The 23,796-nt window shown below is 40.8% G+C and overlaps 1 protein-coding gene across 3 annotated transcripts in view; it reads right to left on the minus strand.

Annotated features, from left to right (window-relative positions):
• KIF26A (kinesin family member 26A) overlaps positions 1–23,796 on the minus strand; it is a 213,302-nt gene that overhangs the window by 123,881 nt on the left and 65,625 nt on the right. The window contains exon 1 of one of the 3 annotated variants that reach the window (XM_067463019.1): positions 19,794–19,814. The exons of the other annotated variants lie outside the window; for them this stretch is intronic. The gene's annotated coding sequence lies outside the window, so the exon portion shown is untranslated. Of the gene's footprint in view, positions 1–19,793; positions 19,815–23,796 lie in introns of those variants that run through there. 3 annotated transcript variants of the gene reach the window in all.

The raw sequence follows: 23,796 nt of genomic DNA on the forward strand, positions 1-23,796 counted from the left end.
TTTCTTAGGCAAGGAAAACTCAAGGGTGATTTTTCCAGTTCTTTCATCATCAATACCGTATAGTCTAGAGCACCTAGTATTAATTGGCACAATCTCCCATCCAAGATCTAATGAGGGCTGGCCCTGTTTAGTTTCCAAAGTGAGATGGGATCTGGTGTGTCCAGGATATTTAAACTTTAAAGGAACCATATCCAAGGTGGTGCACCATTTGAAGGATATAGTACCATATTTTGGGTGCTTTCTGGAAGTCGGGAATAAAATCCAGGTCAAATCCACCATACAAGAAGCCACACAACCCTTGGTAATCCTTCCAAACCCTGAAAAAGCTCTTTGATCCAGAGGTAATGGCAAAACAAACTGTGTGCATGCAGCATTGAGGAAGCTAATGCCTTCTTAATGGCTGCTCCCAATCTATGGAATTCCCTGCCATGGGAGGCCATATCCTCCAACTTGTCACCGATGAAAAATGGGGCACAATGTGGACACGCAACTTCAGAGTGCCGTGAACATGGCAAATTTATTAATGAAAGAAACACACTCGTTAGGGGGAAAGGATGCAACAGTTTGCTTTTGCCTCTGTCTACCAGGAAATGCAAGATTTTGCAGCTACTCTGCTCTCCCCACTACCCTAGATGTGTTAAGGAATTATAAAATACTTTTGCACTGAACTCAATTTGCAGCAGATGAAGCAAACGGAAAGCAAGTGGGGAAGGAAAGTGAAATTGGGAGACTAAAAGCAGCTTTACAAGTGAGATGATAGAGGATTAACTGGGACTGTCCCTGCCAAACTAAATCAGTTTGAACGCATGCGAGGCTATGTTGGCCTCCACTCTACTGTATTTCTATATTTTATTCACCCAGGCTTTTTACTATTAACTGGCCATGGCAGAAAGTCTTTTAGATGTGGTATACTATATTTTTATTCTCATGTTTATGTTTTAATTAAATGATTGTGTACATATTTAATAGTTACATTAACTGTTGATGATGCACAGTGACGCCTTATATATCTCTAATCCTTTTTACTTCACATATAGAAATGGAGGATTTCTGGCCAAAAATACCATAGAATCATGCAGGAGAATCTAAAAATCACCCAGGGGAGTGATATACTTTGTCAAATGTGGATAAATGAAACTGTGGACACGGGTCCCACCGATTATTTATTTATTTATTCATTTATTTATTTACACTATTTATATTCCGCCCTTCTCACTCCAAAAGGGACTCAGAGCAGATCACAGAACACATATACGGCAAATATTCAGTGCTGCTATTCACTGACAAGACAGACAACTGTACTTAGATAGAGGTATATATAGGCTTTCCCATCATTGTCATCTTGGAGGCTGCGCTCAGTTCCAGCCACGGACGTGGGGGGATGCTGTTGATCCACTTTCCCTGCCAAAGAGCTTTGTTTGTAAACTTTCTCCTTGATCGAATTGCTGGCATTTTTCTGGCATTTCCTTATGGGTGCCTTAAATATCTCCCTGCTTAAGTGGTACTATTTATCTACTTGCATTGCTGTTTTTGAAACTGCTAGATAGGCAGGAGCTGGGCTAAAGGCCAGGAGCTCACCCTGACCCAGGCTTTGAACTGTCAACCTTTCTGTTGGCAAGATTTGCTGCAGCTGACGGTTAACCTGCTGTGCTAAAGCCCAGCCTTATATAGGGCTTGTACTGTATAGTACTGCCTGGCCTCTCTTTCCAATCATCAATGTTTTCCACCAACACATCCTTGTGCTACAACCGATTTGATATGAAAATCAACTGAAGTGTGCAGTAGAAATCTGAGGTGCTGCCATGCAGATGTCAAGGTGCTGATTTAACTACCAGCTTATTGTCTCTCTGTTCATCATGTTTCCCATGTCTTTCCCTTTGTTTCAGAGTCCCACAGATTTCTCTCTGCATAGCAGTTGCCACCATATCTTCTCTGAATCCATCACTTAGAAATGGTAAAGGCCTATCTCCAAAAACACTCTTGGGGTTTACTTTCTCTAATGGGACCGTCATGGGGATTAATGTGAGAGATTAAATCCAGCTTGGATGTAGATCTACATCTAACACTAATGCCCTGTAACAGGTCTAGACAACTTCAAGGGCTCTCACACAGAGATCTTTAGACAATTAAGGTTTTAATTGTTCAGATGGAGTTTGTATGCGTAATTCTAGGAAGAGAAGAAATGAGGGAAATTTCACTTGCTACTAAGTGAGGGCAAAGAAAGCAACTCTAAGGCCCCTTCCACACTGCCCTGTATCCCAGGACCTGACCCCAGATTATCTACTTAAAACTGGATCATATGAGTCTCCATTGCCAGATTTTTTTTCCATATCAGGAGCAACTTGAAAAACTGCAAGTCGCTTCTGGTGTGAGAGAATTGGCTACCTGCAAGGACGTTGGCAAGGGGACGGCCAGATGTTTGATTTTTTAACATCCTGTGGAAGGCTTCTCTCATGTCCCCACATGGAAAACTAGAGCTGACAGACGGGAGCTCACCCCGTTCTCAGGATTCAAACTGCTGACCTTTTGGTCAGCAGTTCTGCCGACCAAAGGGTTTAATCCATTGTGCCACCGGGGGCTCCACTGCCAGATAATCTGGGATAAACAGATAAACTGGGATCAGATCCTGGGATATAGGGCAGTGAGAGACTGTTTTTAAACCAGCCTCCCAAATTATCAAGCATCTCAAAACACACAGAAATATACACAGAAAGAAACAACTTCAAAACCTTGCTTGCTTCAATGCCAAGCTGTGAAAACTCTCCAGGAAGCAAATATCCCATTAAAAAGCCCAACTTCTTTCCACTTTTAATTAGGACATGCATCTAAAGCTTCCCCCCTTTCTCCCTCTTTGCTCCACCACTGATACTCAGAATTACATATTCTCCTCTTTCAGTTAAGGATCACTTCCTGCAGAAAAACAGCATATGCCATTGGATCGTCTTTCACATCTGATAAAGAAAATTAAATATGCAGCAGTGATGGCTGGAGGCTTCCATGTCAGTGGGGATGGTGAATACGCTCTGGGTTTTGGTCTGATCTTTAAAGCAGTGAGCCTTCTTTGAAGATAGGATTCAGCATCTTGCATAACTTCTTAAAAGTTCAGATTAATCACAGTGGGCTCACAATCCCATTGACTTAGAAGTAACTACTAGTATTTGTTGTTGTTAACTGCCATCAAGTCAGCTTCAGCTTGATGTTGAGGACTCTGGGAATGAGAGACCACCAAGTCACCCGATCCTCAACAGCCCTGCTCAGGTTTTGCAGATCAAGGGTCCATAATGTGGTCTTCCTCTTTTCTTATTGTCATCTACCTTACCAAGCATTATTGACTTTCCTAGTGAGACATATCTTCTATTTTCTATTCTTCTACTTACCTGGGTCAAATAGCAGCTGCATATTTAGTTCTTTCAATTTGAGAAGACAGCTAACATGGCTTTAGGATTATACTCAACTCTCTGTATCCACAAGATCCTCCATTCATGAATTGAATATCCACAGCATGAGATTTCTCTTTGTGCACATCCCTTGAAGAGGCACCAGCACTGTTCGATAGAAAAGGCTAAAGATCTTGTAAAACTGCAATTCCCACTATTCCATAGCTTTCAGTCTACAAGCTAAAGTAGTGTCAAACCACATTATTTCTACGGTGCAGATGCACCCTTACTCTCTATAACACTAGAAATACTCCAGCAAACTGAAAATCACATGATTCCATAGGAAAGTTAAAGTTGTATCAAACTGCTATACCTGTATAGTACATAAACACTCAACACTAACTCACTACATGGCATCTTATGGGATTGGGTGGATGCAAATGGGATAGAAGACTATGTACATTGCCTTCCATACTCAGTAAATGAAAAAGGATAAAAACATGAATAATAATCACAACAATGACACTTTCTAAATTAAGTATTCAAATCCAACAAATAACTGCAGATACTGCTCAGCCAGGTGAATTTCCCTGGACTGGAAGTAATTGTGTCTACTTACTGTTACCTTACTAATTAGGCTAGACTGGAAGTAATTGTGTCTACTTACTGTTACCTTACTAATTAACATACATGCATACCTACATGCACGCACAGACTCATATACAATATTGGTAATGTAATTTATAAGTCTGACTGAAAGGTATTTTAATTAAAACGTTGGAACCCCCAGTGGCACAATGGTTTAAACCCTTGTGCCAGCAGGACTGAAGACCGACAGGTCGGAGGTTTGAATCTGGGGAGAGTGTGGATGAGCTCCCTTTGTCAGCTCCAGCTCCCTATGCGGGGATGTGAGAGAAGCCTCCCACAAGAATGGGAAAACATCAACACATCCTAGCATCCCTTGGGCAATGTCCTTGCAGATGGCCAATTCTCTCACACCAGAAGCGACTTGCAGTTTCTCAAGTCACCCCTGACACACACACACACACACACACACACACACAAAAGACTTTGGACTCTCAAAAAATGGGGACCCTAGGAAAAAAGACCCTAGGAAAAAAGACAGGCATTTTCAAATTTTATAGGAAATAGCTTATTGTTGAGGGAAACAACTTCTTCTTTCCTAACTTGAGAACTTTTCTAAATATACTGAAGAAATTAAAAGTCATCCCAACTCCTAGTTAGTGGCAGCCACTTAAAAGCAACAACAAACATGCATCCTTGTGCCAAATATAAACCTCAAAGTACAGAGACCAAGGACAAAATAAATCAAACACTACCAAACATCACACACTAAAGTTGTGTCACAGTGAACATATTTTAATTATCCACTGAGGAAAAAGGAAAAAATATCACAGTGTGAAATTTCAAGTTTTTAGGAAAGAAAGACAGGCTCCACATCCCTAGTAACCAATACTCAAACCACTACACTGTCATTGCAAATAGTACATCCCCATATCCAGGGAATTCCTGGATATTTGATATTTTACCACCCTGTGGGAGGCTTCTCTCATGCTCCCGCACGAGAAGCTGGAGCTAACAGGAAGGAGCTCATCCTGCTTCTCATATTTGAACTGCTGACCTTTTGGTCAGCAGTCCTGCTGGCACAAGGATTTAACCCATTGTGCCACCGGGGGTAAAATAAGTTGATAATGGGGAATATTTTCTATTTTTTAGTTATGAGTACTCATGCCCTATTTGGGCAACTACCTAAATGTTTTCTCTGGGAGGTAAATGCAATTTTGGGTGCTAGAGGAGAAGGAAGAGATTAAGAAAATGCCACTGTTCTAATCCCCTTAATCTTACTACCACTCTGTCAGCTGTTGTAACTAAAAATAGAAATGCTGGGGGATCCCATCAGCAATAATTCCCTGTGTCTTAGGTAAACTATTCCCAAAATATATCTATAGTAAGTAGATACTTATTCATTCATTTCAAGATGCTGTCATAATCCCATGTCCATCCCCAATTACTCAATGGATGGGTACACGGAAGAGTGATGAAAGAGATTCGCAGAAGACACAAAAGATGAAGTGAATTTCAGACATAAATATGCCCACCAAAAATGTTTCTTTAGTGCAGGGAGGAGAACAGTTACAGCTCCAATAATGCCATCTGACCCAAACAGCCACTGGTTGGCAAGAAGGTGTCCTGGGGGACCAGAGGGTGTCATGGTGCCATCACTGGGTCGGCAGCCTAGACTCTCCCAGCTTTTCACCAGCATTAAACAGGACATCAACCTCAGCTCCCAAGAGCCATGGGGTGGTTAGACAAGTGACTTCACCTGAAAAAATTGAAAGACGTTGGAGGATACAGAGCACAACAAAGTTTCCAGCACAAAATATGGGCCCTGAAGGACACACTTTCCTACCATTTTGTTTCCCACAAGTCTGGTAGAAACGGTGGCATTTGGCTCAGACAAGGAAGATCTCACATGTTGTAATGCTCATATATATGGCTGTCACAGCACTCATCTGACAAATGCATCTGATGGTAGTGAAAGGAGGCCCTTCCCAAATACAGCAACAGCTGGATCAGGACCAGATTAAGCAAAATTCAGTCTGATCTTGCAACAAGCAGGCATGCATAGTATTTGCTGCACCTGCTCTTCTTGGATGCTTGAGATGTCTGCCCTTGTATTCTGCTGCTCAGGGAGCACATCTTCAATTTCTTATGTGAAAGGGGCAGTCTGATCCAGGAACTTGCTCAGGTCCAGCCAGTGAGTGCAAGGCCTTCTGCAAAAGTTATCCACAATAGAATTGGCAATTTGCAACACACAGGTGAAACTTAAGAAAGTGACTACTCTTTCCTATTAAAGGTAAGCAGTAAATTTCATTCACATTCAAGAGTAGTCACAGTATCATTGCACAGAATATATCTGGTAACAACACGAAAGGGTATATAGTGCAACCCCAATGTCTCTGTCTCAGATATTTGTATCCATGCCATTTCATAGTAGAAGTTCACCATGCTTTCTCCTTCTGATTTCCTGGCTCCCTAATAGCTGTTGACTTTTGTTTCTGTGTGCCTTTATGCCATTTCTGACATGGTGATTCTAAGGTAAGCCTATCATGAGTTTTTCTGGGGTCGAGTGTGTGACTCACCCAACATTTCCATGGGTGAGTAGGAATTGAACCCTTGTTCTCCAGTATTTATTACAAATACACAGTCGTCCTCACTGCTGTTTATTACAAATACAAAATATTGCCCAAGCCCAATAGAGAAGCATCAAGACACCAGAGACTGATATAAACATACTGTATTTTGGAGAGGAAAATAAAGGGAAAGCACCCAAAAGCTCAGCCAATGAGGGTTGTGTGTGGTCAATGGCACAAAATTCTGTTTAACTGTAGATATAGGGAAGAAAATTACAATGGGATGGAGTACAATATCTGGAATCTTGAATATGAACTATACTATTCTGCTACATTTTGCTTCTATATTGTTTCATGTTCCACTTGCATGACCTAAAACTGCTCCACTTTTTGAAAAAATGTGTGCAAAGCTATATATCAAGAGAAAGAACTCAATCTTTATTCTTATACTGGTTTTTGATCAAGTTTACTTACTGCCCTTCAGCAATGTTTTTTTAAAAAAGAAACTAAACTGTATGCATCAGAATGACATCAAGCAATCCTTTATTTTCCAAAATGAGCCAATAGGCCAACTTTGAACATTTACAAGAGAACGATGCTGGGATCGCCGTATGTGAGAAGGCACCAAAAGGCAGTTAAACAAAGTTTCTTCTTTGCAAGAGCTCCAAAAGTGGCAAACGCTTCTTTAAACTCTGGAAAATAGTAATAAAAAAACCTCTGTAGCAAGGGAACATTCCTAGACTATTTGTTGTCCCTCCCCTCCCCTCCCCTCCCCTCCCCTCCCCTCCCTACCACACCACACCACACCACACCACACCACACCACACCACACCACACATTCTTCCCATGGAGGCCCCAGCTGTGAGGTGAAGATTACTTTTATTTTCTCACTCAGCACAAAAAAAAAAACACCTGGCTAATGGATGGGCGTGAAGGAAACACAAGTTACTGTTAGAAACATTAAATGTTACTTAAAGCATTAAGCCAGCCCTGTTAAAGGGTTTTTATGATCCTGCGACAATCCCCACCCTCCCCTCCACACATATTCTTCCCACCCTCCCAACCCCACTGAATCTTCACTTTAATAGCCTCTCTTCCATATAAAGTCTTGCAAGGAAGTTACACCCTCTGGTTTTACACAAGGAAGGACTGAAGGTATTAAAAGTCCTCAACCAAATGCTACCAAAGGTGCTATATAAACAAGGGTGCAGGTGTGTCAGAAACTATCCACCAAAACTTCCTTTCAGACAAAAGGGAAAGAAGCAAGACAAGGGAGATCTGGCATAGTGACAGGAAAGTCCTCAAGAGATTGCATAGGGGCGACAGGATGAAAATTCACATTTGCAGTTATGTGATGATTGTGCATTGGTGAATTACAATATTGCACAACTGAGCATATAAAATTATATGCCAAATATGTAGTTTGCCTCACCAAACTACAGTTCCAAGAATTTCATGGCAAGCACTTAAAGTGGTGTGAAACTGCATTTAAGGTAAAGGTAAAGGTTTTCCCCTGATGTGAAGTCCAGTCATGGCTGACTCTGGAGGTTGGTGCTCATCTCCATTTCTAAGCTGAAGAGCTGGCGATGTCCATAGACACCTCCAAGATCATGTGGCCAGCTTGATTTCATGGAGTGCTGTTACCTTCCCACCCATTGATCTACTCCCATTTGCATGTTTTCGAACTGCTAGGTTGACAGAAGCTGGGGATAACAGCGGGAGCTCACGCTATTCCCCGGATTCGAACCTGCGATGTTTTGCTCAGTAAGTTCAGCAGCTCAGCGCTTTAACCCACTGTGCCACCAGGGGCTAAAAAAACTAAATAAATAAACTGAATTTATTTACTATATTTATACCCCACTCTTCTCAGAGTGGTTTACAGATTATGGCAAAATTCAATGCCGCATTATACATATGAATAATAACATTGCAAATTACAAAACAGTCAAAACATATAAATGTAATAAAACAGATTAAAAACATAGATATCACTACTCAATGTCCAGTTTAATGTGGAATTCACCAACCAGGCCACAGTGATTACACCCAATTAAACCTTGAGTGGACAATAGTCAAAAGAACCCTAGGATTATATCTAAGGCCAGATGGAGAGGGCCCTTAGGTGCAGCCTAGCTGGCTTAGGCCCACAAGGGCCTTGCACTGGTAGCACTAGAGGCAGTAAGTGGGGTGATGGAAAAGATCCTGGGACAGCCACACACCATGGTCTCCTTGTGAGTAAGCCCAAGGCTGAACAAGGCAGCAAAGCCGGATGGCAAAAGCTTAGGCCCCAAGGTCTCACTTGCAGCAGAGTCCAATAAAGCTTTCCCAAGCCTGTAAGTCTGTCCTTTTATGTTCTCTCCTTGGAGGCTGCTGGGTCAGCTGGCTGGATGGCTGCAGGTCTCCTTGTGGGTAAGCTCAGGGCTGAGCAGGCACCATTAATTCTACAATAAAGGTGTATCCTCTATTTCCATAACTTTCAGGTGAACATAGGTATCACACAATGGCACAAAACATACAACCGCATGCATGAGGGAATTTACATGTACTTCTAACCCCAAAAAGATACCAGCCTACATTTCTAAAACCACACAAAGGCTTCCATTCAACATGCTTTTTCTTGGGAATTAGACTGATGGACTGCAAACTTGGGGAAGGTGTTTTTTAGGCTATTAACTCCCAAAATCCCAACACAGGGGATTATTCCTCATTAGAGTTGTACAGGCTCAGAATGCAAGACCGTAACATGATGGACTATTATTTGGGAGTGAACATTGCTGAACTCAGTAGGATTTACTCCTGAGTGAGCAGAGAGATTGCATTTAAGACACGCAACAGAAGGATTTTGATCACTATATTGGATACAGCGCAGTGGATAAAGAGAATTCCACATTATCACAGTGCTTCTTGTCTGCAGCCACACAATTACCTAACGGTATTGCCATGCTGCTGAAAATCAGGATGCCCATCAAAATGCACTCCAATGCACAGCCGGCCAAAACGGTTCACACACACGCCCATCTGAACGGCAGGCAGATGTGGTTTTAATATAGGTCCATAAATCTACCACTCTGTGACAGGACTTTCTTTCTCAGTCAGTGCAAAAAAAGAAAACCAGCCATCCATATGACTGATGGGAAGATTTGCTATATTTCAGAAAGAATTGTTGTTACAGCCAGATTTAAATTTGAACTTGGAAAGTTAATCTATGGCACTGTCAGACAGGCTGAAAAGAGTGAAAATATTACTTTTTTGGACAATAATTCCCCCAAAACCCCTGCCAACTTGGTAGGAAACTTTTTTTTTCAGCCAGGTCAGAATAAATATGAATATATTTATGGACACTGCCATTTGTATGTATTATGGCCACAATGACAGATAGATTTTGGAAATAAGTATTCAAAAGGTAACATTTCCAAGTTCTTGCTTTGCAATAATGAGTTAGAAAAACAGTGTTACCTGTAACAAGAGATGATGAGTTGGTAACAAAATTACCATTAAAAGCAATGATAAATTAGATTGTTACTTGTACAATAAGTAGTTTTAGTTATTTTCAAAAGTTACTTCAAATGTCATTTTAATTTAATTCAAGTTTGATGTCATTTTCTTAACAAGCTGGAGGTTCCTGCCCACCAAAAGGTATCAGAGAGTAATGTAAATGTTACAACCAGTGTAACAAGTTAACAGTTGTAATCACTAGGTGCAAAGGTTACTCTTTTAATTCTATAATGCAGAGGTTCCCAAACTTTGGTCCTCCAATTGTTTTGGACTTCAACTCCCAGAAATCCCAGCCCGCTTATCAGCTGTTAAGAATTGTGGGAGCTGAAGTTCAAAACACCCGGAGGACCAAAGGTTGAGAACCACTGCTATAATCTGTATGGTAACTTTTTAAAGTAAATTACCAAGTATACCTAAAGGTCATAAAGTCTGATCTTACAAGCTAAGCAGGGTCAGTCCTGGTTAGTATTTGGATGGAAGACTGGCAATAGATATCAGGTCATGTTCAGAAGGGGGAACTGGCCAGACCACCTTTAAGCATTCCTTGCTTTAGAAAACTGTATGAAACCTCTGAAGGCTTCCTAAGTTGAAAGATGGCTTGAAGACACATGCTTTTCCATTTCTGATGTAGCACTGTTAGCTAGTTCCTTTTGCTTATAAAACTTGAGGTATTTCCACCTTCCCATCAAAGACATAAAATACCTACTACAACTAAGACAAAGGCAAGATAAAAGCTTCAAATGGGATAAAAACAATGCAATCCAAAATAAAAACAAACAGTAAAAACGTTTTTAAGGCTGCTGACACTATTGTAAACAAGGTCACATTGTCAACACTTAAATCCAACAGATAATACTGGCATCTAGTAAAAAAAAATTCTGCGCTGAAATCCGTTGTACTTTAAAACAGTCAACTGAACCTTCAGTTTGTCCTTTTAAATTCAGAATGGTCATGTTTTAGTATCTTTAGATGGTAAATGTTAACAGAATTCTACATATAATGGAATTTATTAGCGTTTTTTAAAAATTCTTTCACACAATCAGGTGAAGATTAGAAAAAGTTCTCCTCTCTGTACTACTAAAATGTGTGCTCTATTGACAAACTCTGGGACGCATAATTTAATTGGATCACCAAAAAGCAAGGTAGCAAATTGCCAAATTAAAATCAGTTGACAACTCCAGTATGCAGGCAGCAGAACCAAAAGGTCTTAAAGGAGACATCTGGACCACCAGGCAAGGTGATCAAGTTAGGGGTGACAAATTGGCAGATCTTTAAGACTCAATAGCAGCACCATCTTCTTGCAGTCAAACTCCTCCCGAGTGTGAGATTTCCCAACCAGGTACCTGGATCAAGCTGATTTGATCACCTTCTTGGCCCTTTTAGAATTTGGGTGAGAAAGAAGAGAACTGACTTGCCACTAGAAAGAGCCATAAGACTGCAGTTTTACACAACTGACAGGAAAATGCCAAACTCCATATTGTATTAACCCATTTGTTAAGTAAAGCAAAGAGACCTAATGGATGTGTTATTGCAATATAGATATTGAAACTTCTTATATACTCAGTACAGCTGTTCCTGTGCTTATATCGCAGCAGAATGAGATGAGTAGAAAACCCTTTTAAGCCATTTGTTTGGACAAGGTGGTCTCAAAAGCTTTGTTCCTCTCATTATTTTTCCATCACGTCAGATTCAACTGGGTCTTGGAAGCTCAGGGCCATGTCTTCCCTGCAGTGGTTCTCGACCTTTGGTCCTCTAGATGTTCAGAACTTTTATTGGTATGCCATCTGTTCCCGCTGTTTTCTTTCTCCCAAGTGGCTTGGGAGCTTCTCACACTTTCTAAAACCATGGATTCATTGTCAAAAGTTTCTTCTTTTAATGGATGTCATTACTGCTTTTGTCATCTTATTATTTTGTCCTAAACAAATTTTGCATAGCATCCTCATTCTTAGCTTTATATTTCTGTTTGATTTTTCAGATCTTGCAGAAGAAGTTGCTGGCTGTTTTCATTTCACTTCTTTGGCTTGATTCTTGTAATACTTTTTGTACAAACTTCTGAACTTAAAAGTTTTATCAAAGCTAGTCTACTATGACATGACCAGACCAAGTTTGTATAATCTGTAACTTTCCAAGCCATATGAACCCCATCAGCAACATATGGAGTCAATGTCACAGCATGATAAGACTTTGGCCCCTTCCACACAGCTGTATAAAATCCATATTGAACTGGATTATCTGGCAGTGTGCACTCAGGGCCCTTCTACACAGCCATATAACCCAGAATATCAAGGCAGATAATATCTGCTTTAAACTGGGTTGTCTGACTGTCATATATTCCAGTTCAAAGCAGATAATGTGGGGTTTTATTCAGCTGAGTGGAAGGGGCCCAAGTATGGTTAATGCTAATAATAATATAATAATAATCTGACACGATATGAGGATTTAAAGATCGAACTGCAAAGACTCTGGCACAAGCCAGTCAAGGTGGTCCCAGTGGTGATTGACACACTGGGTGCCATGCCTAAAGACCTTGGCCTGCACTTAAACACAATTGATGCTGACAAAATTACCATCTGCCAGCTGTAAAAGGCCACCTTACTGGGATCTGCACACATTATTCGCCGATGCATTGCACAGCCCTAGACACTTGGGAAGTGTCCGAAGTGTGATCCAATACAACAGCCAGCAGAGTTATCTTGTTTACTGTGGACTCCTCTTGTTGTGTATCAAATAATAATAATAACAATAACAATAATAACTTTATTTGTATTCCGCCCTATCACCCCAAGGGGACTCAGGGCAGATTCCAACATAACAATGGCAAATATTCAATGCCCACATAAAACACATGATAATAACATAAAATCCCAGAAAAACCCCACATATAAAAGTAACATTATAAGCTAACATCAGTAAGTTAAACCTGGCATCAATAAATTAAACTACATGTAGTAGACAAAAGTTAAACCTCATACAGGCAGTCCCAAAGTTATGAATAAGATAGGTTCTATACTTTTGTTCCAGAAAGGTACCATTTTAAGTGTAACTTCAGATGAATGGATGGATGAATAGATAGATTCGAGCTTTGGATACCATAGGGAAGGGTTAACAACCTTGTGGTGTTTGTTTTATCTGTTCAAACGATTTCACTCCTCTTTCTGTACCTGTGATAATTGTATTTTGAAAAATGTGACTTGTGGAAACAAGTACTAGAGATAAAGCTTCAGTAGAGACACCTTTTCCCCATGGTAACTATTCTAAGAGTGATTTTCCCTCCAAGGGGTAGATTTCTCTCACTTCTTGTTTTCTCACCTCTGTTCTTAACTATGAGACATTTGTGTGTCAGATGTTTGCAACTCAGGGACTGCCTGTACTATATATAATTCATCAAGTAAATAGAAATTTTTGTCCTCTTATCCTGCCTGTGAGTGTCACAGAGATGGCTACTGTGAGAACAGACTGCTTGACTAGGAAGACTGGTTTCCTCCAATGTGTTAAGAACTGTGCAAGTCTGTCAAAACATCACAAGTACTGTTTTAAAAAAGACTTCAGGATCCATTTCTATTCCCCATTATCCCATAGCATGGTAAGTAGAAACAAAGCAGGGAGAAAATGAAGACATACACAGTTCTTTTGTCTTCCATAAACCTGTGGGGCTCCTCTGTGACTAACCGCTGCTGTAGAATTCAGGATGATACAGCGCAACTCCACGCACAGCATGACTGTGAATGAAGATGCAAATACATAAAAACAATAACTGCACTAAATAAAGCAGATTTTAAAAAAAGATGTAATGCCACCCCAACTGCAAATAAATGTGCACATTTATTCAAACAATTGGAAAATTATGAAACCATGGAAACACTAGGGAATGTATGATCACAGTCCCAGGAATTTCTGCAGAACTTCATTGCTGTGGGCAAGTTAAGTCAGAAGTGGTGATAGAACTCCTTCTCTGTTTCCTGTCCAAAACAATAAATCAAATTTATGAGAAATAAATAGGAAGAGCTGTCTACAAATAATTTAAACCCTATTGAAATCTATGAACCTAAACAGTAATGAAATCCCCCTGGAGTTTTCTGGGTTTGGTAGTAGAATGGTCTATCGATATCCACTGAAATCTGCCCTAGGATCCCACAAAATCTGTGTGTGCTTAAGTCTCATCACATATAATGTCAAAGTAAAGTGATTTCCCTTATATAAAATGGCAAAGTTTGGTTTTTGGATTTTTTAAACAATTTTCAAGCCATGGATGGTTGAATCTATGGATGTAGAACAGTGGTTCCCAACCTTTTTCTTTTCTTTTTTCTTTTTTTTGACCAGGGACCACTTTATCACTCTCCAATATTATTACCAAAAGGGTTACGAATCAGTTTTTGGCCAACTTTACATTCGGTTTGATTATTTGGGGTGCTGTTTCAAAAAATTGCATTGGATAGCTCTAGTTTCTGATACAGAACATATGCCATCCAGTAGTCACCATCTGCTCACCCAGATAAAAACATATTATTTAATAAGCCTCAGTGCTATAAGAGGGTTTTGCAAGACCAGTCGCTCTTGTTGCAACGGTATAGTAACGATGAGGCCACGGACCATATTTCAGTTCTTGTGGGTCACTGGTGGTCTACGGATCACACGTTGGGAACCACTGATGTAGAATCTTTGGATACAGGTGGTTCACTGTTGGTGGATCTACAATGTAGAATGGATGCCATTTGACACCAATTTAACTGCCATGATTTAATGCTATGGAATTCTGGGTGAGTCACCAGCACACTTTGGCAGAGAAAGCAGAAACTGTAACACCCATGATTGTATGGTATTGCACCATGACAGTTAAAGTGGGATCAAACTGCATTAATTCTACAGTGCAGATGCCACCTCTATTGCACATCCCTAAGTGTACTCACTTAAATTCTTAAATTCTTTTGGAAAACTAAATCTATTTCTTTACATATTTTAGAGGAAGACAAGTGTATTTTTTTCTCTGCAATTGCTTAGGAATTTGCGCATAAAGTATTTCCTAGCTCTACAGAATATCAATGCTAAATAACTTATTGATTTCATCGATTTAATTGTTCTTCTAGGTTTATGCTGGGCGGCTTATAAATTCTTTTTTACCTAACATAACATGATGTAAGTATCCATGAGCACCTTTTGTATTGATAGACACTTTGAAAGATGCAGCCTGCTTTCTGCTATCTCTTCCTTGACAGAAAACAGAGTAGAGCGATCTGCAAAACCAGAGGCAATCCAGGGCAATCAGGGAAAGAGGAGGATTAATGGTTTGCTTTTAAAAAAAGATTACCAAATGCATCACACAAGTGGCATCAAAAGGCATTTGCCAATTTTCCCATGAGAGCAAGAATATGAGTTATGTGTCTAAAAGTGAACGACGCTATAAATTCATGCCATTCACCATAGAAAGAACCAGGGATTGGGGATTTAAAAGCCACAAAGATCTCTATACAGGGTGAAATGGCATTGGAAACCAAAGATATATAAAGTCAGTGTTATTTCTGTTGCAATAGAGTTCTATATTCAGCCATTGTCTGACAGAACTGTGTCAACATCAAGACTTTGGTTAGATAGACTCAAATAGGGAAACCAGGGCCTTAAATCTGCAAAACCTGAACAGGCCTGTTGAAGATACAGGTGTCTTGCAATTCTCTCATTCATAGGGAAATCTTAACAGATTAGAGAGATGGGTCAAGACTAATAAAATGAAGTTCAACAGGGACAAATGCAAGATACTCCACTTAGGCAGAAAAAATGAAATGCAATGATACAGAATGGGGGACAACGCCTGGCTCGACAGAAGTATGTGTGAAAGAGATCTTGGACATGGACAACAAGCTAAACATGAGCCAACAATGTCATGAGGTGGCAAAAAAATCCAATGGGATTTCGGCCTCCATGAATAAGAGTCTAGTGTTAAATCCAGGGAAGTCATGCCACCCCTCTATTCTGCGTTGGTCACACCCCACCTGGAATACTGTGTCCAATTCTGGGCATTGTGATTGAAGGGAGATCTTGACAAACTTGAATGTGTCCAGAGGAGGGTGGCTAAAATGAAGAATGAACCCTGTGAGGAGTGGCTTAAAGAGCTGGGCATGTCTAGCCTTCAGAAGAGAAAGCTGAGAGGAGACATGATGAGGGCCAGGTATCACTATGTGAGGGGAAATCATAGGAAGGAGGGAGTATGCTTGTTTTCTGCTGCCCTGGAGACTAGGAAACGGAACAATGGCTTCAAACTACAGGAAAGGAGATTCTATCTGAACACTCGGAAGAACTTGCTAACTGTGAGAGCTGTTCAGCAGTGGAACTCTCTGCCCCAGAGTGTGGTGGAGGCTCCTTCTTTGGAGGCTTTTAAACAGAGGCTGGATGGCCATCTGTTGGAGGGGCTTTGAATGTGGTTTTCCTGCTTCTTGGCAGGAGGTTGGACTGGATGGCCCACAAGGACTCTTCCAAATCTATGATTCTATGATTCTATAGGTCTTCAAAGGTCAAAGTCTACTTGATGGTAAAGAACAACATAAATCCAATCATAAAATGTTACGCTTTCCAGAAATCTTGAAGGGGACAAGAGACAAGGACCTCTTGTACTTGTAATCTGAGCAAATCCAAGTTAACTTCTCCTTGAAATCCAGGCAAACCAAAATGGGATCAAAACCTTCATCCAGGTTCACCATTTTCCCAACAATGCCATCGCTCACAGCCTGCCTATGAAATGTGCTTTGTTTAGCTGCTGTTCTTCTTTCTCTTCTTTTTCTTTTTTTAAACTGTCAAACTGGCAATTCAACACTGGTGTGTTGTGTTTAAGTTACTCAAAAGCTTCCCGAAGGCTTTCAAGTACTTTGGTGGTCTCCTGTAAAGTTTTGAAGTTCTACGTCTGGATTGTAAAAAAAAGGAGGGGGGAACAGGGAGGGGAAAAACACACACACTGAGCCCTACTACTGGAATGTGAACTGTGCTGGAAGCAGGAAATGAGAGCAAAGTGGTATCTTTACATCTCAGAGGCCTGTCAGTAGCTTGATTGGTATAACATCCTTTCCTCTTATCTTGCTGTCGAGTTCCCCTTCTGATGACTTCTCTTGTAACCTCAAGCCACACTGGGGGTTGAGGTGGGGAAAGAGGGGGGCTAATCTTTCCAAATGGTACCCCACCCACCCACTCACTCACTCACTCAACAGCCAGGGAATTTCAACAAGCCATTGTAAAGTTTATTTAGGGGAAGGAAAACAAAATCGAGGCAGTGGCTGTGGTTTTTCAAGTAATTAAAAAGACACAAAGCCCAGAACCCCGACGAGAGATGAGTTATCATGTCGAAATGCAGAGCAAAAAAAAATACAGAAACTAAGACGACTAAGAAAAATAATAATTACCGCCAAAAAAAATATTACTTTTCATCTCCTTTCTTTACGACCTAATTAAATAGATATTTTACTTCGCATTTGCAAAAAATGTTACGCACTCTTAATGTGAATCAATGTTTGCATTTTGTGTGTTCTATAAACCACACATCTAAACTAGTCAGTAATTTTATGGGTTTTAATTTGTACCTTTATTGTAAGTTTTAAGTAATTTTTGCATTATTCTCCCCTTCCCCTGTTTCATGACTTACTGCAACTTTTTACATCGCTGGTTCCAAACACACAGAGAGACACCGTGCTTGCTGCAGAGAAATGTTTTTCTGCAATATCCATTTATACTACTTTATCTATATCACAGCACTGTCATTTATGGCATAACCATTTGGAAAAAAAAATCATAAAGCCATCTCTGCGTTTCAACCTAGCCTGCTGTGTTTCCAAATGCTTCCCTCTGAATTTGCATTCTCTGAGACAGGTTTCTCAGAAGGCAGAATTTAAATAAGAAGTCTCAGGATTTCCTACTTAAAGTTGCTTTCTTCTGCAGGCTGGGCAAGGCATAGCACAGCCGGCTGCAGTAACAACACCACAAATGCAATCAGAAGACAGAAGCATCCCTTTTGGACTGGAATTCACAGAACCACTGGACATGCAAGCTGGGGTTTCTGAGAGTTGTAATCTCAAAATGACACACTATACGTCCACAGCAATGTCTGTTAAAGAGCAGCATTTATCTGAGGCTTGGGCAAACTTCAGCCCTCTGGGTGTTTTGGAGTCCAACTCCCACAATTCTTAACAGCTGATAGTGGGCATATCAAGAGACAACCTTGCAAAATGGCACTACATAGAAGAATCCTTCACCTTGTGCAATTGCGGAGCAGAACAAACAACCCCACATCTCTATGCTTGCCCACAATGCGCTGCCTCATGCACAGAGGAAGAACTGTTTAAAGCAACTCACAACATGTTCGCTATTGCCTGTTTTTTGTCTAAAATTATTTAGCCGCTTGTGCTCTCTCTATTTTACTCGTTTTATACTTATTTATGCAATACTTTTGACACAAAATAAATAAATGTTTCTACTTGGTCCCATATCCAAAATATCTTATGTTCCTAAATGCAAATGTAGGTATTGCAAAATCCAAACAAAAAATCAAAAAACCAAACACTTTCTGATCTTAAGCATTTTGAATAAGGGATACCCAGCCTGGTCACCCAATGGCATGTAAAAACTCTAAAATCGTAACAGTAAATAAAGAATGACACTCAAAAACAGGGGAATTCCAGACAAGAAACAATCGGGGCCAGCTAATCACCTCCCAACAATGGACTCCCCAGGTAGTAAGACCCAGACCTTGAAACTGTTAGGCCATTAAATGCTAATCAAGATTGCCAATTGAAACATTCACACCTACCTAGGGTTGTATACTCTCACCCAACCTATTCAACTTGTATGCAGGACACATCATGCGATGTACAGGGGGCTTGGCAAATCCAAGGCTGGAGTTAAAACTGCTGGAAGAAACATTAGCAACCTTAGATGTGCAGATGATACCACTTTGATGGCTGAAAGAGAGGAGGAGCTGAGGAGCCTTCTAACCAAGGTGAAAGAAGGAAGTGCAAAAGCTGGGTTGCAGTTAAATATAAAGAAAACCGAGATTATGGCAACAAGACTGATTAATAACTGGCAAATAGAGGGAGAAGGCAGTGACAGACTTTGTATTTCTAGGTGCAAAGATTACTGCAGACATAGACTGCAGCCAGGAAATCAGAAGACGTTTACTTCTTGGGAGGAGAGCAATGACCAATCTCAATAAAATAGTGAAGAGTAGAGACATCACACTGGCAACGAAGATCCGCATAGTTAAAGCAATGATATTCCCTGTAATAACCTATGGATGTGAGAGCTGGATCATAAGGAAGGCTGAGCGAAGGAAGAACTGTGGTGTTGGAGGAAAATTCTGAGAGTGCCTTGGACTGCAAGAAGATTCAACCAGTCCATACTTGCCAACCAAGGGCAAGATGGATCAATGGTATCCTTGAAGTGACTGGCTTGACTCTGAAGGAGCTGGGGGTGGCCATGGCTGACAGGGAGCTCTGGCGAGGGCTGGTCCATGTGGTCACGAAGAGTTGGAAGCAACTGAACGAATAAACAACAACAAACAACACCTACCTCAAACAGACAAGAGTTATTTCTCCCATCCTGTACATTTCACAGATACATAAACCCCATTTTCATAGTTTCCAACAGACCTCACAACCTCTGATGATGCCTGCCATAAATGCAGGCGAAAGTCAGGAGAGAATGCTTCTGGAGTATGGCCAAACAGCTCAGAAAACTCACAACAACCCAATGCCATGTAAACCCACAGAAACCCACCAAAAGAGGAGGGACTTACCAGAGCACAATCCACTAGGTTCCTAACAAATCCAGAGCCAGCTTAGCCTCTGCTGCTCTGCCTCTCACTACGATGAGAAAAGAGCCATGGGATGTTTTCAATTCTATAAGAAACTGAATCACCAAGGACCCTGGTAAGCCTCTTTGTGGCTGAGGTGGCTAACCCTTATCTAAAAGGCAACTCTCTTATTTTCTCTGTTTAAGTAAATATAACCTCCTCTGATGGTTAATGGGCCTCCACTCCTGCTGTGCACATATGTAAGTCCCGGGGCAGCCCTCTCCTTTGCCTTTCCCCCATCAAAAAAAACCAGCAGCATGAACAGGAAACTCAAAAGCCCCAAAGAAAGCTGAAGCTCATTTCCTAAATTAGTTCCATTCACAGAACTCTGAGGGGTCCTATTCCCCACCCCACCCCATACAAACACACCTCAAAGGGCAAAAGGTATTAATATGCTGTTCACATGCCCATTTTATGACTTCCTGTAATAAACGAAACCCTCAAATGACACAAAGGGGAAGAAACTACACAGATCCAGAGCTGACCCCCCCCCCCTTCATTTTCTGTTCCTGCTGCAAGCTGTAAAAAGTCAATCACAATACAGAGGATTACATCTCTCTAACCCTATTCCATTCCTTGTGAATTCTGGGATGCACACATGCATTCTGGATGCATGTCACTTACCTGCTTCCCAGGGTGCTAATTTTATGTCATTTGCACACATCTAGCATGCTAATTTCACTGTCAGTTTGACAGACTTGAGAATTCTTTCTGCATTAAAAGAAAGGCTGAAAATCCCATGATGAACACTACATAATTGGAACAGCATCATTCCCCCGGAACACTATATTTCCCCTGCATGATTTTGTTTTACTATCTCTGCCTGATAAAGAAAAGTGTGTATTTTGGAACTTTGCACCTAGAATTTTGCGCCACAATATGGAACTTGAGACGTCACTGTTCCAAGACTACAAAATATCATATTAACACAGACATGCAATGTTCCTAAAGGTGTGATTTACACTGCAGAACACTTTCCACGTCATCTCTTATCCCTAATAAAGAAAATCATTTCCTGATGATATACTCTTTTTCTTAGGGCCCGTCTACACTGCCATTTATTTATTGTGTCAGGAGCGAATCAAGCAGTTGTATTGTATTTAAAAAAAAACACAAAGTTTGCAAACTTGGCGTTCTATTAAATGTCCTTTAACCAGAAGCTGGCCACTTGGAGTGCCGCCTCTGGTGTTGCTATAGGAAGATCCTCCATTGTGCATGTGGCAGGGCTCAAGTTCATTGTAGTAGGTGGTTTGCCCTTCTCCATGTAAAATCTGGATTTTACACTGCCATGTAAAATCCAGATTATCTGCTTTCAATTGGATTATATGTCAATATAGGCATATGTAGACTTAGACATCCAGACATCATTTTGATCTGTTTGACATCATTTTAGTAGAATTGAGAGGACTTACGGGAACTAAATCATTGCATTTCTGGGTGGCTTTGAATTATTATGTCTACTTTGAGGCTTTGGATGTCCCGGTAAAAGCATATAGGCTCCTTCTACGCTGCCATATAATCCAAATTTTCAAAGTAGATAATCCACATTATCTATGCTGAAATTGCCATAAAATCCAGTTCAAAGCAGATAATCTTTCACAGTTTATAGTTTATTGGCAGATATGAAAGACAGAGTGCTGGACCACTCTAAGAACTACCATGTCAGGCTACACAGAGAAGCCATTGAAATCCACAAGCATGTGGACAATTTCAACAGAAAGGAAGAAACCATGAAAATGAACAAAATCCAGCTACCAGTACTAAAAAAAAACTTATAACAGTAAATGAAAAACAAATCTCAAACACAGGGGAACTTCAGACAAGAAACAATCAGGAACACATAATCACCTCTCAAGAAAGGAATTTTCCAGGCAATAACAAGCCATACCTAAAAACTGTCAGGCCACCAAATGCTAATCAAGGTGGCCAATTGAAACATTCACACCTAGCTCCAACAGACAAGAGTTCTTTCTCCCACCCTGGACCTTCCACAGATATATAAACCCAATTTTCCTAGTTTCCAAGAAACCTCACAACCTCTGAGGATGCTTGCCACAGATACAGGCGAAACATCAGGAGAGAATGCTTCTAGAACATGGCCATACAGCTCGAAAAACCTACAACAAACCAGTGATTCCAGCCATGAAAGCCTTCAACAATACAATAAACAAATAAATAGTCTGAGTTTTATATGGCAGTGTAAAAGAAGCCATAGTGGATCCCACGGTCTCATGCAGCTCTCAGGCCTCCCTTTGCCTACTCCTCCCTTAACAATACTTCAGCAAGTCATTATATACAGTGTCCCTAAAAGTAGCTTCCCAAGTTCTGTACTTCAGTGAGAAAGCTCTGGACATCAGCTAGGTCTTGGAGTGGCCCATGCCACTGTACCACGGGCCCTCTTGCTGTTGATCTGTGTATTGCCTTCAATGTCATCTGTTAAGGAGACTAAAAAAACATTGGAAAGGATTTGGCTGCCAGCAGAAGAGTTTCCAAAACAAATGGAAAAGTCACTGACTGGGAAGTATGGATCACAATGAGCTCTACGCCCTGGAATGAGGAAAATGAACCCATTTGGTATTATCTGTCTCTTCCCTGGGGCGCTACTCTCACTGCTGGAGTTTGTGGCATCTCCACCAAGAATTTGCAGAGTAAACACATAGCTCAGCTTGACCCAGAGATATTTTGGTAGATGTTCACAAGCTGGGGGGGGGGGGGGATAAATATCTTTCCAAAAAAGCACATTTTCTGTCACTGCCAGTATTTTTCTTCACTCTGTACGTACACAACACACAGAGAACAGGTGGTATGAGCAATCAAAATGACAATACACATACACACAAAACCTGCGAAGGAAGAAACTGGCTAGCAGGGCATTTTAATAAAAATTCATTAATTTTATGATGTTAATAAAAAATCTTTTGCTCTTCAAAATGCAATTATGGTATTAGAAACTGCTGGCAATGTTACATTCAAATAAAACTACATATGTCTCGAATGTACTGGGCATCTTCTCTCACTAATAAAGGAAGTCAGCAACTGCAGTGGCTCATGGCTTACATCAGGGTGTCAAACTCATTTTCATCGAGGGCCATATCAACCTTATGGTTGCCTTCAAAGGGCCGTTGAATCAATGGAGGGCCAACTATCATTGTTTACATAGTGATTGGTACTCTTTTATTTTTATCCAGTTTGGATTCCCAGATGTTATCTCAACACTTTTGATTACCCACACCATGTGGACTGGGGATAATGGGAATTATTAGCCAACAGCACTTGTGATTCTGAGTTTGGGAAAATGTTGAAGGACATTTTAACATCAGATATCATATTCACAAGACTTGTATCTGAATTCAAACCCCACTCTCCAGACTAAACAGAAGAAACTGCAGCCTTCTACATGTTACTGTATCACAACTCCCATCAACTCTAGTCATGATGTCTTGTGATGAGAAGTACAGGAAGTGTGTACTCCTCGTAATCCATTGTAGGGGTGCAATGGTTAAACGTTGAACTGCTGAACTTGTTGGCAGTTCAAATCCGCAGGATGGGGTGAGCTCCCGCTGTTAGCCCCAGCTCCTGCCAACCTAGTAGTTCCAAAACTTGCAAATGTGTCTTGATCAATAGGTACTGCCTCAGAAGGAAGGTAAACAGCATTCCATGCAGTCATGCCGGCCACCTGATCTTGGAGGTGTCTACTGAGATTACAGGCTCTTTGGCTTGGAAATGGAACATCACCCTCATAGCCGGAGATGAAGGGGAAGCCTTCTGTGTATCTGTGTTTCATTGTTTTTAAGGCACTGAATGTTTGCCTTGTGTCTGTATATGTCTGTATATGCTGGAATCTGCCCTGAGTCCCCTCCGGGAGATAGGGCGGAATACAGATAAAGTGTTATTATCATTACAGTTGTAGTCCAGCATCTGGAAGGTCACAAAATAATAGATTCAG

This window comes from Anolis sagrei, chromosome 1, assembly GCF_037176765.1.
Source record: "Anolis sagrei isolate rAnoSag1 chromosome 1, rAnoSag1.mat, whole genome shotgun sequence".
NCBI classification, from domain to species: Eukaryota; Metazoa; Chordata; class Lepidosauria; order Squamata; family Dactyloidae; genus Anolis; species Anolis sagrei.